The sequence below is a fragment of the Pongo pygmaeus genome, chromosome 1 (assembly GCF_028885625.2).
Source record: "Pongo pygmaeus isolate AG05252 chromosome 1, NHGRI_mPonPyg2-v2.0_pri, whole genome shotgun sequence".
NCBI classification, from domain to species: Eukaryota; Metazoa; Chordata; class Mammalia; order Primates; family Hominidae; genus Pongo; species Pongo pygmaeus.
The window spans coordinates 84,467,804-84,485,509 of NC_072373.2; positions in this window are offsets into that span (position 1 = coordinate 84,467,804).

The window sequence follows — 17,706 nt, forward strand, 5'->3', positions numbered from 1 at the left end:
ACTGGAGACTGCAATCTCAAAAAAAAATGTGGCCTCTCCTTTGCCAGTTATCTCTGACCACAGACAAGTACTTAATCACTCAGGAACTTCTTTTAAAAATCTTATTACAAAAGCAGTATTCCTTTATATTAGAATATTCGGAAATACAGAAAAGCCCACAAAAAAATTACATACGCACACAATGGAATCATACCGTATATTCTGTTTTGTGGTCTGCTCTGTTCATTTCATAAAATGTAAACCATTTTTTTTTGCTTTTCATTTCTTTTTCTTTTCTTTTTTTTGATACATAAACCAGAATGTCACTTTATTGATTTGCAACTGGGAACCTAAGTATGTTGTGGACTAGAAAGCTCCTGTCATGCACTCAGTGTATTTTTTTTCACGTAGGCCGCTTTTCATTTCTTGAACAGTTCATGCTGCAACATTATTTGGCAATCAGTGCATGTCTTTTCATAGCATGGATGTACCAATCCTCTTGTTGGAGTTAGCTTGCTTTCACTTCTTTCCTGTTGCAGTGTACAACCTTGTAGATAAATCTGTGTACGTGCTTATGATTTTTTTTCACTGAATTCCTTTGCAGAGGAATTTCTAGATTTTGATCTCTGTCAACAAGATGCACTCCAGGAAGAGAGTTACAGTCCTCTCCCACACTGGATATTGGATATCATTTTCTTCCATCTCTCTAAAGGGGAATAAGACCTTTCTCACAAAGTTATTGTGAAGTTCAAGTGAAGTGAGGACAAAGTGCTACACCAAAGTCCTGCCCTTTTGTCTCAGGATAATATATTTTGCAAGTCCTATTGAGGCGGGAAATTAAAGAAAAAATTAAAAAGAGAAATAAGTTTTCCTGTATTAGGCTGACTTGTTCCAGAGGCAGCAATGGGCACAGCCCAGACCCAGGGAAAGTCTTGATAATGGTATCTAAGGAGCCAGGACACAAAGGAATGTGCTCTGGAGACTCTCCCTGCACTCCCTCCACATAGGGAGAAGAAAAACAAATTTTCCTTTGTTTCATGGTATGAGTTTATGAAAATTCCTGTTCTCTGTAACTGGTGACTTCAAGTATTCTGTTTTATCTAAGCAGTGGAGCGAAGGTCATAAACTCTCTGAGCAGGCCACCTGGACGCCATAGTGAAGGCCGTGGAATAAGCCGTGCTAGGCACTAGGCAAACCTAGATAATGGACATCTGGGTTGCATAGCAACGGTCATGTGTAATCCTGAGTTATGAACCTGTTACAATTTGATTAACTGTCTTTGTCCTGCGTCTGTATCCCTGCTTTCATGCTACTGTAAGCCTGCTTCAGGCTGGCCCACACCCCTTTTTGAAGTGTGTATAAAAGTCAAGTGCTGTCTTTGTTCTGGGCCCGGTCTTTGGATGTTAAGTCTGCTGGGTCTGAGTGCTCTCAGTAAAGATATCCTCATGTATATACCCCAAGGTCTCTCTCTGGTCCGCCTGATTCCACAACACTATTGACAACAATATAAATTATGGATATGTAACACTTGCTCAGAAGTTACTCTGTACTTAACTTCAGTCACCATTAATTCCTTCTCCATTTACAATCTGGCTTCTGCTTCCAAACGTCATCTCACACTGCTCTCTCAAAGGTCACCATTTGCCTTGTAAACGCTCTCTATCCTTGGATTCTCAGACATTGCTATGTCCTGATTGTTTTCTTTGTTGCCGCCTTTCCTGGTCCGTTTTTGTCTCCCTGCCTCTTAAAATGTGTTCAAGGCTCTCCACACTGCTAGCCTCTATTTTTCCCCCTCATTCTTCTATGAGTCTTTCTTTGACTCTCCCTTAACAATTTCCCCGGTTTCTGTGACTATTTTGGTTGTCTAGAGTCGAAATGCCTTTCTTTTTTAGGAAAATCCCTTATTTTAAAATATGTTGTTTGAAAGTAGGTACCTACTGTAAAAAAGTTAAAGGGCCAATTCTCCCTCTCCCTCACTTCAGAGGAACTACGGGGGTGGGCTTGTGCCTTCAGCTTTGCCAATCAGACGCTTGCTCCCAGGACTCGGATTCTTGAGGAATGGCAACATGGGGACATTTGGAGATCTCCATTCATTATGGTGGCAGCAGTGGGAAGACCAGATCTCTCTCTGAGTCTTTTCTGATTACTCCATTAAAAATTACAGCCTCCCTCTTCTCAAGGCACTCCTTATTCCCCTTCCTTGTTTTATTTACTACCATTTTTGGTAATAAGTAAAATTTACTACCATTTTGTATTTTTGATTTAATTAACGTATTTGTTTTATTATCTGGCTTTCCTACTCAATAGTAAGTTACATGAAAATGGAGATATAGTCTGTTTATTGCTGAATCCCTATTGCTCTTAAATGCCTGGCATACAGTAGACACTGTATTAGTCAGGTTTCTCTTAGAGGGACAGAACTAAGGGAATTTATTAAGTATTAACTTACGTGATCACAAGGTCCCACAATAGGCTGACTGCAAGCTGAGGAGCAAGGAGAGGAGAGCCAGTCTGTGTCCCAAAACTGAAGAACTTGGAGTCTGATGTTCAAGGGCAGGAAGCATCCAGCAGGGGAGAAAGACGTAGACTGGGAGGCTAGGCCTGTCTCATCTCTTCACGTTTTTCTGCCTGCTTCATATTCACTGGCAGCTGGTTAGATGGTGCCCACCCGATTAAGGGTGGGTCTGCCTTCCCCAGCCCACTGACACAAATGTTAATCTCCTTTGGCAACACCCTCACAGGCACACCCAGGATCAATATTGCATCCTTCAATCCAGTCAAGTTGACACTCAGTATTAACCATCACAGACACTCGGTAGCTATTTGTGAAATGAATACATATGTGACTTCTTTCCGTTGCCTAGCCATCTGGAACTCTGACTTCTTGGCCTTTTTATGAAGCCTGTACCTCCAGCCTAACTGACTGTGTGAGCCCTGATAGCCTTCCAAGAATTATCCTATTCAGCAAGGTAGCCAGAGTCAGTTTCTGTTTCATGCAGAAACACCTACTGTATTACTGGATTCTCATACACAGCATGTCCAAAGCCACATTCATTACCGTTCCAATAAAACCTTTACATATTTCAGCAAAGGAAATAATCTGCGTAATTACATTAGCTGGACACTTAGCATCGCTCCTTTTCCTTCATTCCTTGGAGGTGGGAATGAGATATCCCTGCAGTGAAATCCAGAAGAGCCCCTTATTTAGCTGTGTGACTTTGGGGGAAATTATCTAAGTTCTCTGCAACTTGTTTTGCCTTTTTATTTGCAAAATTGGTATACTAACACCAATCTTGCTTGGCTGTTGTGAAGATAGTACAGAGTTTGGGCCTACTATAGGCACTTAATAAATAGAGGTTTTAGTTATTACCGATTTGTGTTGATGGCACCTCTAAACAGTTTCTCTTCTAGTCCCTTTGTACTAGTTCAGGCTTCAGACTCCTCTGACCTGAGCAATTACCAGAACTTTTTTTTTTGAGACAGGGTCTTGCTCTGTTGCCCAGGTTGGAGTGCAGTGATGTGATCATGGCTCACTGAAGCTTTGACCTCCCAGGCTGAAGCGATCCTCCTGCATCAGCTTCCTGAGTAGCTGGGACTATAGTTGTGTGCCACCACATTTGGCTAATTTTTTAAATTTTAATTTTTGTAGAGATTGGGTCTTACCATGCTGGGCAGGCTGGTCTCTTAACTGCAGGGCTCAAGCAATCCGCCTGCCTCAGCCTCCCAAAGTGCTGGGACAACAGACATGAGCCACCATGCCTGGCCACAGTAACCTTTTAACTGGCTCTCCCCTAAAAATTCATCACCAACCACCATTACAGTTATTTTTCTAGAGCAGATATCTTGTTCGATGACTGTGACCATTGCCTTTAGAATGAAGTCCAAACTCTCAAATACGGCATTTCAAGATCCTTACTAGTTTAGCCTCAAACTACTTTTCTAGAATCCTCTCATTTAACTTAATTTGATAAACATTTGTTAATGCCTGTTGGGTGCCAGGTACTAATATAACTTATATTTTCATAAGAGAGCCTGTCAATAAAAACAATAAGATTATCACAGATTATGACTCTTTCAGCCTGTTTTGTGCTGCTATAATGGAATACCTTAGACTGTTTATTTTTTAATGTTATTTATTTTTGTTGTTGTTGAGACAGTCTCACTCCATCACCCAGGCTGGAGTTCAGTGGTGCGATCTTGGCTTACTGCAACCTCCACCTCCTGGGCTTAAGCGAGTCTCCTGCCTCAGCCTCCTGAGTAGCTGGGACTACAGGCGTGAACCACCACACCTGGCTAATTTTTGTGTTTTTAGTAGAGATGGGATTTCGCTATGTTGGCCAGGCTGGTCTCAAACTCGTGGCCTCAAGTGATCTGCCTGCCTCGGACTCCCAAAGTGCTGGGATTACAGGCATGAGCCACCGTGCCCAACCAGACTGTGTAATTTATAAGGAACAGAAGTTTATTGGCATTTTGCATTTGTTATTTGAGTTTATCATTTGTTACTTTGTTTACCTGTATAAAACTTTGTGTAAATTAAGGACATTAGTTGTTTGCTTTCCTGTACTGAAAATGTCTTTCTCCAGTTTTTCAATTATTTTTTTGGCTTTATTGATTTATTTTTGGTCAAAGAGAAAATAAATTTTGTGTGATTCAATTTATCACATTTCTGTCTTGGTGTTCTCCTTCGAAAGGCCTTTTTCTTTCCAGAATCTTAACTAAATTAATTCATGCTTTATTCAGAAATTGTATGGATTTATTTAATGCAAAATCTTTGATACAATTATAATTAATTTCAGTGTAAATAGTGCTACAAATTCATCTTTTCTTTCCCTAACAATCTTTCAGTTAACTCCACACTATTTTATTTACCCCACCATCTAGATTACATATAAATCCACTGGTTGGAAATGGTGCCTTTATTATGAACTAAAATGCCATGCATATTTAGGTCTATTTCTGGATTCTCTATTCTGTTCCACTGATGTCTTTTTCTTCTTCTGTAATAGACTATTTTAATTATGGCAAGACTATTTGGGTTTTAAATACTTAGTTTTTGGATTGGTGCAGTCAACATGGTCAGCAGAGTTGGGGCTGAGGCTTCAGCTGGCATGATTGGTGGCTCCAGTGCCACAGAATCAGCCAGTGTGGCCAGGACGGCTGGGCTGAGGATTGAACTGCTGAGTTAGCGTGTTTGGTGGAATTGGGGCTGATGGTTCAGCCAGTATAACTGGGGTTGGCCAAGGGGACACGCTGAGAGGCCAAGAGGTTAGTTACATACTAGAGGATTGACTGAAAAAGTAGATATATTGAGAGTAAATGGAATCCAGGTTTCTCACTGTCTGGGAAAGGAATTACAAACATGGAAAAGCAAAGGTTGGAAAAAACCCTGGAGTGTTAGTTAAGGATTGGAAATATCGGTGTGAACTCATGGTTTTGAATATGGCTTTGACAGACTGACATAAAAAAAATCTAGGCTGTGTGTGTGTGTGTGTGTGTGTGTGTGTGTGTGTGTGTGTTCATATATTTCTAGCTCTGTCTCTTGTGAAGGCCTGGAAACAATAATATCTCAGTAGCAATGAGCATGTGTAGTGCCCAGATCTTGGTTTCTAAATACTATTTTCCACTAAAAGGAGTCAAGGATCCTTGAATAAATTGCTGATTCCAGATATGGAACAAACAAGTACAAGATGAGCCTGAAGGATATTTTTAGTGCCAGAAAGTAAAAATTGCTTGAAGAATAATAAGCAGTATTATTATTCCTTTTATTCATAAGAACACAGAAACCAACTTAATAAAGTTTCCACTGACCAAATCTGGGATAATTTAAGCATCAAAACAAATAGTGCTAATAACATATATAATCCACTGAATAAAATAGAAATTCACAAGTCCATGCTGATATGAATAAATGCATGAATAAATAAATAACTGGGGCAGAATGGAAAACTCTACCTTGTAGTGAGATGCCAACTAATAAGCATAGAAGAAATGATAGAGTTAGGATCACTGTGCAATCATTATCATAAAAACTGATTCAAGGAAGACTCATCACTGGATCCTAAAACTAGCAGGTGAACATTTGATAAGGAATAGAATATTTACATAATTCCAAAGTTATCTCCACAGACTACATATTAATACCAAATATTTAATAGTTAATTTTACAATAGAGGAGTCAGACATTATCTTATAAAAGTTAAAACATCACAGCATAAATGGATATTGTATATGTCCTGATAGGATGCCATTAGGACATAGCATCACTTTTTATACAATTCGGCCAAAAATTGTATAACTTACATGTAATTATGAAGAGATACTAAACAAACCCAAATTGGTGGACTTTCTACAAAGTGAGTAACCTGCTCTTTTTAAAAATGTCAAGATCATAAAAATAAGGTAAGACTCAGGAACTGGTCCAGGTTGAAGAAAACTAAAGAGAGATGACAACTACACATTATGTATGATCCTGAACCTATAATAGCTATTATTAGGACAATTGACAAATTTGAATGTGGTCTGTGAATTTGATTGAAGTTCTTATGGAAGCCAAGTTGGACAGGAACACCCTGTATATAGAATAATGCACAGCTTTGAAAGTTAGGCAATGAATATTTTAGAGCTATTATCCAAGGTGGAAGCCTGATTTCATAAAAAATGGTGGTGTACTTTGGGGTTGATTGAGTACCTACTCTTTATCTAAATAAAGTGCAACTGAGGTACAGGAATCCGATTTTCAGTGTCTATAAGGAGTGGTTCAGCTTCAGAGTGAAAGGGGAACTGAGTGGATTAAGATCTTGGTATTCTTACATACTCAAGGAATGGGTATGTAATAGCTCCGTTTTCTGAAAAGCCAAATGCCTTTATGCATCCAAATATTCTTTCTTTAAATTATTTTGAATTGGAAGTCATTTTCACATCCTTTCTGTTTTTATTTTTAAAATTTCATAAATAGAATTAATGCATATGTTTAAAATCAGATGAGAGAGAGAGAAGGAGGGAGAAAGGGAGGGAGAAGATGTGATGTCTCTCCATCCCTCCCACTCCCTCCCTTTCTCCCCTTTCTCTCTCTCTCCCTGTCTCTCTGTCTCTGTCTCTCTCATCTGATTTTCCCACCCTCCAAAATGGTTCTTCTCAGTTTCTCCTTCTCAGTTTCTCCACTTGGAATTAGGGCATCTTTAAGCAACACAATTCAACTTCAACTTCTTATTCCACAAACAAGAGACTGCATTTCTTAATCCCCATGTTGGCTCCTGATGCTCCTGCTGTTTTTGTCCATCTTTAGCCCATTACCACTTTGCTACCTCTGTCAACTATAGCTGTACTTTGACAATACACAGATTAATAATATTTACACTATGTTCTGAAACTATTGTTAATTTCTCCATAATTTGTCTATAATTCAATTCTATAAGTTGTAATTCAATAACTAGTGTAGATATTATTACAGCAGTGTAAATACTGTCTACAGTAGGACCAAATATTGTGTTGAGCTTCCTTTCCTTATTTCGTGCCTCATATCATGACCCCCACACATCTTAATGGATAATATTGCTATACAGGAATATAACGATCATAGTTTAATGTTCTTTAGTAACTCAGGATCATAATTGTGAATGCTAATTTTTTTTTTTTGAGATGGAGTCTCACTCTGTTGCCCAAACTGGAGTGCAGTGGTGCCATCATCTAGGCTCACTGCAACCTCTGCCTCCTGGGTTCAAGCGATTCTCCTGCCTCAGGCTCCTGAGTAGCTGGAACTACAGGTGTGTGCTACCATGCCTGGCTAATTTTTGTATTTTTAGTAGAGATGGGGTTTCACCATGTTGGCCAGGCTGGTCTTGAACTCCTGACCTCCAGTGATCTGCCTGCCTTGGCCTCCTAGCCTATGCTGGGATTATGGGCGTGAGCCACTGTGCCAGGCCAATATTTTGCTTGCCATAATCCAATGGTGTCAATAGGGTGTACTGGGGTACACGGAGTGCTTTTCTTCTACTAATAATAGCCATAATTTATTGAGCACCTACTAAGTAAGTGTCAGGCATTCTGATGGGCAATTTTCTTATTTTATTTTATTTTAATAACAACCTTTGTCACTCCTACTTTTACAGATGAGAAAATACAAGTTAATTAACTGAGGGCTAGATTTGAGTGAAGGACTGACACTAAGTTGGATTGACCAACTCATTTCAGTTTGCCTGTGACTTACCTGGTTTAGCACTGACAGCCCTGTGTCTTGGGAATCCCATTCTTGGATAAACCAGCATTATTGGTCACCCTGTAAGTCTAGCCTTTCTCTCTGTTTAAAAAAAATTAATCATCATCATCATCATCATCATCATCACAATTTTCATGGCTTGGGCTTCATTGCTCTTCTGCTAGCCAGTTAAAAGATTTGCTAATGAATTGTTTGAATTGGGAGCTCAAATCAAAGCCTGGGCTGATGTCAAAACTGTACGCGTTTGTAGTGCTGTATGTCTCTTATTTTTCAATATATCAAAAAATGTTCTTCTCAATTAGTCTGTATTAGGATGGTAACTTTTATATACAAAGCATACCTTTGGAGCCTTCCCTTGCTGGTCCCCCCCATGTTCATCCTCTACTATGGTGTATCTCAGAACTCAGACCTTGAACTTCTTTTCTGTCTGCATACTTGCATGATGATTCATTTACTGCCATGACTTTAGATATCATCTGTGTGAGCTAATGACCCCTAAATACATATTGTCAATACAGACTTCCCCCACAAACTCATGACTCAGATACTCAATTACTTGTTGGATATCTCCTCTTAGAGGTGAAATAGTTTATCTTAAACTTAAAATGTTCAAAAATAAATTTCTCATCTTCCCTGAAAAACTTCCTTCTCTCGCAGTCTTCTGCATTTCAAAATAGCAACTCCATCCTGTCAGTTGCTCAGGCCAACATTAGAGCCATCCTTGACTCTTCTTTTACTCTCTTAGCCTATAGAAAAATCTGGCAAATCCTGTCAACTATGCCTTCGGATTGCATCCAGAATTTGACCCCCCTCTCATTGCCTTCACTCAAACAACACCTGGGGCTGAGCCAGGTCTCATTTGGATTATTTCATCAGCCTCTTAATTGATTTCCTTGATTTCATTCTTCCCCACCTAGAGCCTATTCTCAAGAAAAATCCAGAGTGGTCCTTTTAAAACATGTAGGGTCACTCCTGTTTTCACAGCTTGTTTTCCATCTCCCCCAGGGAAGCCCAGCCTGAGGATGGCCTCATGCTGTGTGCACATCATCCCCCTTACTGCCCTAACCCCTCCAACAGTCCCTCTGACCTCCTTGCTCCTTGAAAACTCCAGGTATGTTCATTGCTGTTCCTTTTGTCTGAAACGCTCATCCCTGAGTTATCTGAAATCAGGACCAGCTACAGAATATGTGGGGCCCAGTGTATAGTGAAAATGTGGAGCTTCTTGTTAAAAAAACCATTAGGAATGTCAAGGTGGTGACAGCAGAGAATCAAACCAAGTGTAGGTCTCTTCTGAGTATGAGGCCCTGTGTGCAAGTCCGAAAGTCCTCAGCACCTTCAGGAGTTTGTTCAACAGTCACCTTCTTATTTTTTATTCTTCTTCTTATTTTCTTTTTCTATTTAGCCTTTCTCACTCTCTAACTCACTGTTTGATTTACTTATTCTGCATTTTTTGTCCTCTCCCTGCATTAGGATATATGAAGGCCAGGAGTTTTGGTTTGGTCACTGCTGTATCTTCAGCTCCTGGAACAGTGCTTGGCACATAGTGAGCACTTGAATACTTGAAGAAAGAAAGAGAGAGAGAGACAGACAGACAGAGAGAGAGAGAAAGGAAGGAAGGAATGAAGGGAGGGAAGGAGGGAGGGAAAGAGAGAGACAGAGGCAGAGAGAGAGGGAAAGAGAGAGACAGAGGCAGGGAGAGAGGGAAGGAGGGAGGAAGGGAAGGAAGGAAGGAAGAAAGGAAGGAAAGAGAATACATTGATTTTGTAGCTGTCAGGTAGGAATAATCAATTTTTAAATCCATTCTTCAGAGGCAGAGTCTCACAGACCTGAAATATCTGTATAAAAATTACACGAATTGTTTTATCTCCTTTAGTTTTTACCCCAGGACACACTTGGGCCACAGAGCAGCTGGACCTTCTTGCTTTCTAATAATAAATACAGTCTCTCCATATGGGCTTTTTTCTTATGCAATCCTGCCTCTCCTTATAAGGTCCCAAAACTGGGGGTTTCTTTCTTTCTTTTATTTTTTTGAATTATTGGCTCTTTTTATCTTTTTTTATTATACTTTAAGTTTTAGGGTACATGTGCACAACGTGCAGGTTTGTTACATATGTATACATGTGCCATGCTGGTGTGCTGCACCCATTAACTCGTCATTTAACATTAGGTATATCTCCTAATGCTATCCCTGCCCCCTCCCCCCACCCCACAACAGGCCCCTGTGTGTGATGTTCCCCTTCCTGTGTCCATGTGTTCTCATTGTTCAATTCCCACCTATGAGTGAGCACATGCGGTGTTTGGTTTTTTGTCCTTGCGATAGTTTGCTGAGAATGATGGTTTCCAGCTTCATCCATGTCCCTACAAAGGACATGAACTCATCATTTTTTATGGCTGCATAGTATTCCATGGTGTATATGTGCCACATTTTCTTAATCCAGTCCATCAGTGTTGGGCATTTGGGTTGGTTCCAAGTCTTTGCTATTGTGAATAGTGCTGCAATAAACATACGTGTGCATGTGTCTTTATAGCAGCATGCTTTATAATCCTTTGGGTATATACCCAGTAATGAGATGGCTGGGTCAAATGGTATTTCTAGTTCTAGATCCCTGAGGAATCACCACACTGACTTCCACAATGGTTGAACTAGTTTACAGTCCCACCAACAGTGTAAAAGTGTTCCTATTTCTCCACATCCTCTCCAGCACCTGTTGTTTCCTGACTTTTTAATGATCGCCATTCTAACTGGTGTGAGATGGTATCTCATTGTGGTTTTGATTTGCATTTCTCTGATGGCCAGTGATGATAAGCATTTTTTCGTGTGTCTTTTGGCTGCATAAATGTCTTCTTTTGAGAAGTGTCTGTTCATATCCTTTGCCCACTTTTTGATGGGGTTGTTTGTTTTTTTCTTGTAACTTTTTATCTTTTAAAGGTAATTTTATAGGTGAAATGGTTTCAAATTCAAAAGTTATAAAAGTGAAAAGTCTCTATCTTTGCTTGTCCAGCCACCTAGAAAAAAATACCTTGGAAAAAAACAAATATTATCGTTCAAGACTCTTGTGAGTCTTCCCAAAGATGCTCTATGCAGAGACTGTACTAGCAAATACATGTGTGATGTGTATGTATGCCCCTGTTTTTCTTTCATAAAAAATGATAGCATAATAGGATGTGAGAACGGGAAGATTTATGTCTCAGTTTTGACTGAGGTGCCAGAACTCCAGGTTCCAAATACTCTCATGTTTCCCAAGGAGATGGCAGGGGTGTGTTGTAATACTTGGAAAAAGGGTTTTTGAAAATGGGTATTGCAACCCTTGAGCCTTTGCCACGTGAGGGTATAAAAGAGGTTGGAAAGCCCAAGGTGGAACTAGAGATTGATGGGGAGGAAGCTGTTGCCTTGAACTTTGAGCTCCATACCCCATACCCACAGGGAAGCAAGATTTCCCTCACTTTCAGCCCAAGGCTGATGTGGCTTGTCCATTAAGGTGATTTTGCCTCACAGGGGACATTTGGCAATGTCTGGAGACATTTTGGGTTGTCCCAGCTCGGGGGCTGCTGCTGGCATCTATTGGCTAGTGGCCAGAAATCCTGCTTGTCTTAGTCTGTTTGGGCTGCTGCAACAAAATATCTTGAAATGGGTAATTTCTAAAAACCAGAAATTTACTGCTCACAGTTCTGGAGGCTGGAAAGTGCAAAATCAAGGTACTGGCAGGTTTGCTGTCTGTTGAGGACTCCTCTGTGCTTCAGAGTTGGTGCCTTGCTGCTGCATCCTTATGTGGTGGAAGGGACAAGCATGCTCCCTCAAGCCTCTTTTATAAGGGCATGAATCCCATTCACAAGAGTAGAGCCCTCATGACCTAATCACTTCTCAAAAACCCCACCTCTTAGTATTATACCTTGGGTATTATGTTCCAACATATGAATTTTGGGAGGACACCAACATTCAGACCACAGTGCTGCTAAACATCCTCAAATGCATATGATAGTCCCCTGCAATAACAAAATACATGCCCCAAATGTCAATATCATTGAGGCCGAGAAACATTGGCCTAAGGAAAGTGGCTTCTTTAGTCCCTTTGTGAACTGGTTAAATGTCTTTTGCAGTTGGTGGATGCAGGGGACCCATGTTTAGAGGCTGGGACTGGCTCTCTGTGCTAGTGGAGGGGAGAGGCAAAAGTGCTGAATGGGGAGTCATCTCCATCTCCTGATAGAGGATGCTGAACAATTGTTGTGGCCCAGATAAGGATGGTGAGTGAGAGAGAGTGTGTGTGTGTGTGTGCAGACGCGCGCACGCGTGAGAAAGAGCGAGAAAGAGAAAGAACAGAGAGATTGAGGGAGCACTGCATGGAGAGGTGAGCTCAGGTGAAAGAGACTGGAGGGAAACTCTGGCAGAAGGGAGCAGTCAGGAGTACTAACCTACACCAAGGGAGATACAGGCAAGGTATCTCCAGTTGGGGGAAGGTGTGGTGCATAGGGGGGTGCCTCCAAAGAACTTCCCGAAGTACTTCAGGAGAGAATGAGCCTGCATCAAACACCTGGAAAGCCCAGAGAGCTGACAACAGTTCTCAACATAATCAAGTAAGTTAGAGCCTGGCTGACACTCCAGTGGCACACAGAGAATAAAATCCATAGCTCACAAGATCCTACTGGATTTGACCACTGCTGGCCTCTCTAACTTCATCTTCCCTTTATTATTTTGCTCTGGCCACAGTGGATCTCAGGCTGATCCTTGAGCACACCAAACTTGCTCCGACCTCAGGGCCTTCATGCTTGCTTTTTCTACCTTGCATCTCTGTTGCCTCTCTCCATGCAAGTCTCTGCCCAAATGCCACCATCTCAGAAAGGCCTTTCCTGATCAGTCCTTCTAAAATAGGCAAGCAGTTGGTCACTATCTCTTTCCCTTGCTTTGTTTCTCTTCAGACCACTTACTATCTAATCTTTTGTTATAATGTATTCACTTACTGTGTCACTCCTCCATTATAAAGTAATATCCCTCCAGGAAAAAAAACTTCACCTTTATTTTCCCAGGGCCTATGGCAAATTTAACATCTGGTAAGTGTCCAATAAATATTTGTTTAATGAAGGAAAGAACAAGTATCTGAGCAAGCTGCTGTGATTTGCCAAGCTGTTTGATTTGGCTTCACCTTTGTGAATGAGTGGAGTCTTAGCTCACTTCTGCCTCCTCTGATGCTGAGCTGTTTTGCAACAGCTGAGCTGTTTGCTCAGGTAGTGTTATGAGCACACCTTATGTCCAATGTCTCCTCAGCAAAGATCTGCTCGCCTCAGCTCTGACCCTGCCCATTCACTGACATTCTCTGGTCAAATTCCCTGGTCCCTGAGCAAAAGACATGGAGGGCAAGGGAATAGTATGGCAGGGCCAAACACTTCACACAGCTTTTCAGATAAAAAGCTCTCTAGGACCTTCCTGTTTAAGCATTTCAGGTTAAAAGTTGTAAATTAAAAGAGAACAATGACTGCCTGTGCTCTATTATTTTTCTAAGTCAAGTATGGCTGTGCTTTATTTATATTCTAATTTAAGAGATATATCTTTTCAAAACCTTTTTTTTTTTTTAGACAGAGTATCACTCGGTCCCCCAGGCTGGAGTGCAGTGGCACAATCTTGGCTCACTGCAACCTCTGACTCCCGGGTTCAAGTGATTCTTGTGCTTTAGCCTGGATCCTCACCTCTAACCTTATACAAAAACCAACTCAAGATGGATCAAAGACTTAAAATCTAAGACCTGAAACCATAAAGATTCTAGAAGATAACATCAGAAAAACCCGTCTAGACATTGGCTTAGGCAAAGACATCATGACCAAGAACCCCAAAGCAATGCAACTAAAACAAAGATGAATAGATGGAACTTAATTAAACTAAAAAGCTTCTGCATAGAAAAAAAAAATCAGCAGAGTAAACAGACAACCCACAGAGTAGGAGAAAATCTTCACGATTTATTCATCTGACAGAGGACTAATATCCAGAATCTGCAAGAAATTCAAACAAATTAGCAAGAAAAAAAACCAATTTCTTCCAAAAGTGGGCTAAAGGACATGAACAGACAATTCTCAAAATAATTATATACAAATTTATTTTATATACAAATGGCCAAAAACATGAAAAAATGCTCACCATCACTAATTATCAGAAAAATGCAAATCAAAGCCACAATGCAATATTATCTCACTCCTGCAAGAATGGCCATAATTTAAAAAATAAAAAAAAATAGATGTTAGTGTGAATGTAGTGAAAAGGCAACACTTTTAGGCTACTGGAGGGAATGTAAACTAGTACAACCACTGTGGAAAACAGTGTGGAGATTTTTTTAAAGATTAAAAGTAGATCTATTATTTGATCTAGCAATCCCACTACTGGGTATCCACCAAGAGGAATAGAAGTCATATTATGAAAAAGACACTTGAACATGCATGTTTATAGCAGCACAAGTCACAATTGCAAAAATATGAAACCAGCCCAAATGCCCATCAATCAACAAGTGAATAAAGAAAATGTGGTATATATATACCATGGAATACTACTCAGCCATAAAAAGGAAAAAAATAATGGCATTCACAACAACCTGGATGGAGCTGCAGACTGTTATTCTAAGTGAAGTAACTCAGAAATGGAAAACCAAACATCATATATTCTCACTTATAAGTGGGAACTAAGCTAGGAGGCCAAAAAGGCATAAGAATAATGTAATACAATGGACTTTGGGGACTTGAGGGGAAGCATAGGAGGGGGGTGAGGGATAAAAGATTACACATTGGGTACAGTGTACACTGCTCAGGTGATGGGTGCGCTAAAATCTCAGAAATCATCACTGAAGTACATATTCATGTAACCAAACACCACCTGTTCTCCCAAAACCTATTGAAATAAAAAATATATATTTTATAAGTTTACTGCTAATGGTCAGTTTAGAGTTTTTTCTGTCTTTCTTAAAATTTTTTTGCAATTACAAAAACTGTAATGAAACTGACCTCATAGATTATCTTGGCAAACTTAAATTTTTAAAAAATTTTATTTTAGATTCGTGGAGTACATGTGCATGTTTGTTACATGAATATACTGCATACTGGTGGGCTTCTAGTGTACCCATGACCCAAATACGGAACATCGTATCCAATAGGAAATTTCTCAACCCTCTCCCCCGCTCCCCCTTCCCCCTTTTGGAATCCTCAGTGTCTATTATTTCCATCTTTATGTCCATGTGTACCCATTGTTTAGTTCCTGCTTACAAGTGAGAACATGTAGTATTTTATTTTCTATTCCTGCATTATTAGTTCACTTAGGATAATGGCCTTCAGCTCCATCCATGTTGCTGCAAAGGACATAAACTTGTTCTTTTTTATGGATGCTTGGCAAACTTCTGTGAATCTATCCATAGTATATCTCCCTTTTAGTGGGAAAGCTGGACCAAAGGGGCTGTAAATATGATAGCCACTGCCAAATATTCTTCCCCAAGATTCTATCAGTTTATTTCCCAAAAGCCTGCTTCCTCATTTCATCAACAACATTGGCTATCATCAAACTTTCAAATATTTGCTAATCTCATAGATATTTCACTTTTTGTCTTGATTTGTACTTATCTAAGTTTATTTATTTGATTTTCATGACTGTAACTTTTTTTGAAAACTGCCAGTTCTTATCTTTTGCCCATTTTTATATTGGGTTGTCATTTTTTCTTATTAACTTATATAGACTTTTTATAAATTAAAGAAATTAGGCTTTTGCTATCATATATATCGCAAATATCTTTTTTTAATTTGACACTGGTTTTTAGACTTTGTTTAGGCTACTTTTATTTCATACTTAAAAAATTTTGTGTATTCACATTTACCAGTTTTTTACTTTATGATCTTTAGATTTTACATCCTTCTTAGTAAGGCTTTTCATCTTCACTCATGCTTTCTTTTTGACATTTTATGGTTTATTTTATGTTCAACTCCTTAATATATGTTAAATCTTTGGGTCTTTTTAGAGACAGGGTCTCACTCTGTTGCTCAAGCTGGAATGCAGTGATGGTATTATAGCTCACTCACTTCAGCCTCAAATTCCTGGGCTCAAGTGATCCTCTTGCCTTAGCCTCCAGAGTAGCTGGGACTACAGGTGCACACCACCACACTTGACTAATTAAAAGCAATTTTTTTAGAGATGGGGTCTTTCTATGTTGCTCCTGGGCTCAAGCAATCCTTAGCCTCCCAAAGTACTGGGATTACAAAGCATGAGCTCCCACACCTGGCATATGTTTAGTTTTCGAGGCACCAAAAGGACAGAATGCAGGAGGAATCTAGCCTTTCCCCTTTACAATTTGTCAATGAATTCATGTTTATCCTCTTTGTTTAAAATGTAGCCTTTACCATGAACTAAAATGCTCTAGGCATTTGGTTTAATTTTGGACTCTCCACTTTGTTTTACTGATGTCTATTTTTTCTATAGGAACTGTTTTACATTTTGCTCACTGCTTGGACTTAAAAAAGCAAAAACATCTTTTTTCCTTAATCATAAAGTCAAAGCCGCACAGAGGCACAAAGAATGCAAGCACTGGAAGCACACCTTAGCAAGGGGCTGTGGGAGATGGATTAATGTGTGGCCATCTGGTACACACGATAATGGGTTGTTGGGGCCAGGGGTACATAGGTATAATATTCTTGTGGATTCTTGATGGGAAGAAATGATCTGTATAAACATAGCAATGGAAAGTTAGGCAAGCAATATATATTAGGGCCAATATCTTGGGGCAAATTCTAGTTTCATTCAAAATAGTAGTGTACCTAGTAACTAGTTAATTATTTAAGTAACTAGTTCTTTATTTAAGGAGTTACAGTGCAATCAAGCTGGTGTTTAGTGGCTATAGACAGGAGATGAAAAGTGGCCTACTTCAGATAGGAAGGAGAACTGGTATAGTAAATTTCTGGCTGTCTTATATCCCCAAGAAATGGCTCAGTTTTCTAAAAAGACAAAGGCCTTTAAATAATACAATATACTTTATATTTACTATTTTGAATGAATAAGTTTCTCAGATGCATCACAACCATCCCTCTCATATTTCTAAAATTTTCGTTAATATAGATCAGGCACAGTTGTGAATAAATCAGGTAGCACAGAAACGCAACACTCCTCAGTCTTACATACTCCTGGTACACTGGAGCAACTACATTTTATCTTTCTATATTTGATTTTTCTGGTGGTTTCCTCCTTACTTCTATATGTCCTCTGCATACTACTTCTTGATATGTCATCTTTAGACATTCTATTTTGCCTGTATGCTATGATAGTTGGTGTTTGCTGCCCTGTACCCACACCTACCCCAGCCTATGCAGTTACATCACCTTCCTCTATTCTTTCATGATTGCCCATGCACGTCAATTATGCATGCCTCTATTGCTTTTTCTTTTTTCTTTTCTTTTCTTTTTTTTTTTTTGAAATGGGGTTTCACTCTTGTTGCCCAGGCTGGAGTGCAATGGCATGATCTCGGCTCACTGCAACCTCTGCCTCCAGGGTTCAAGCGATT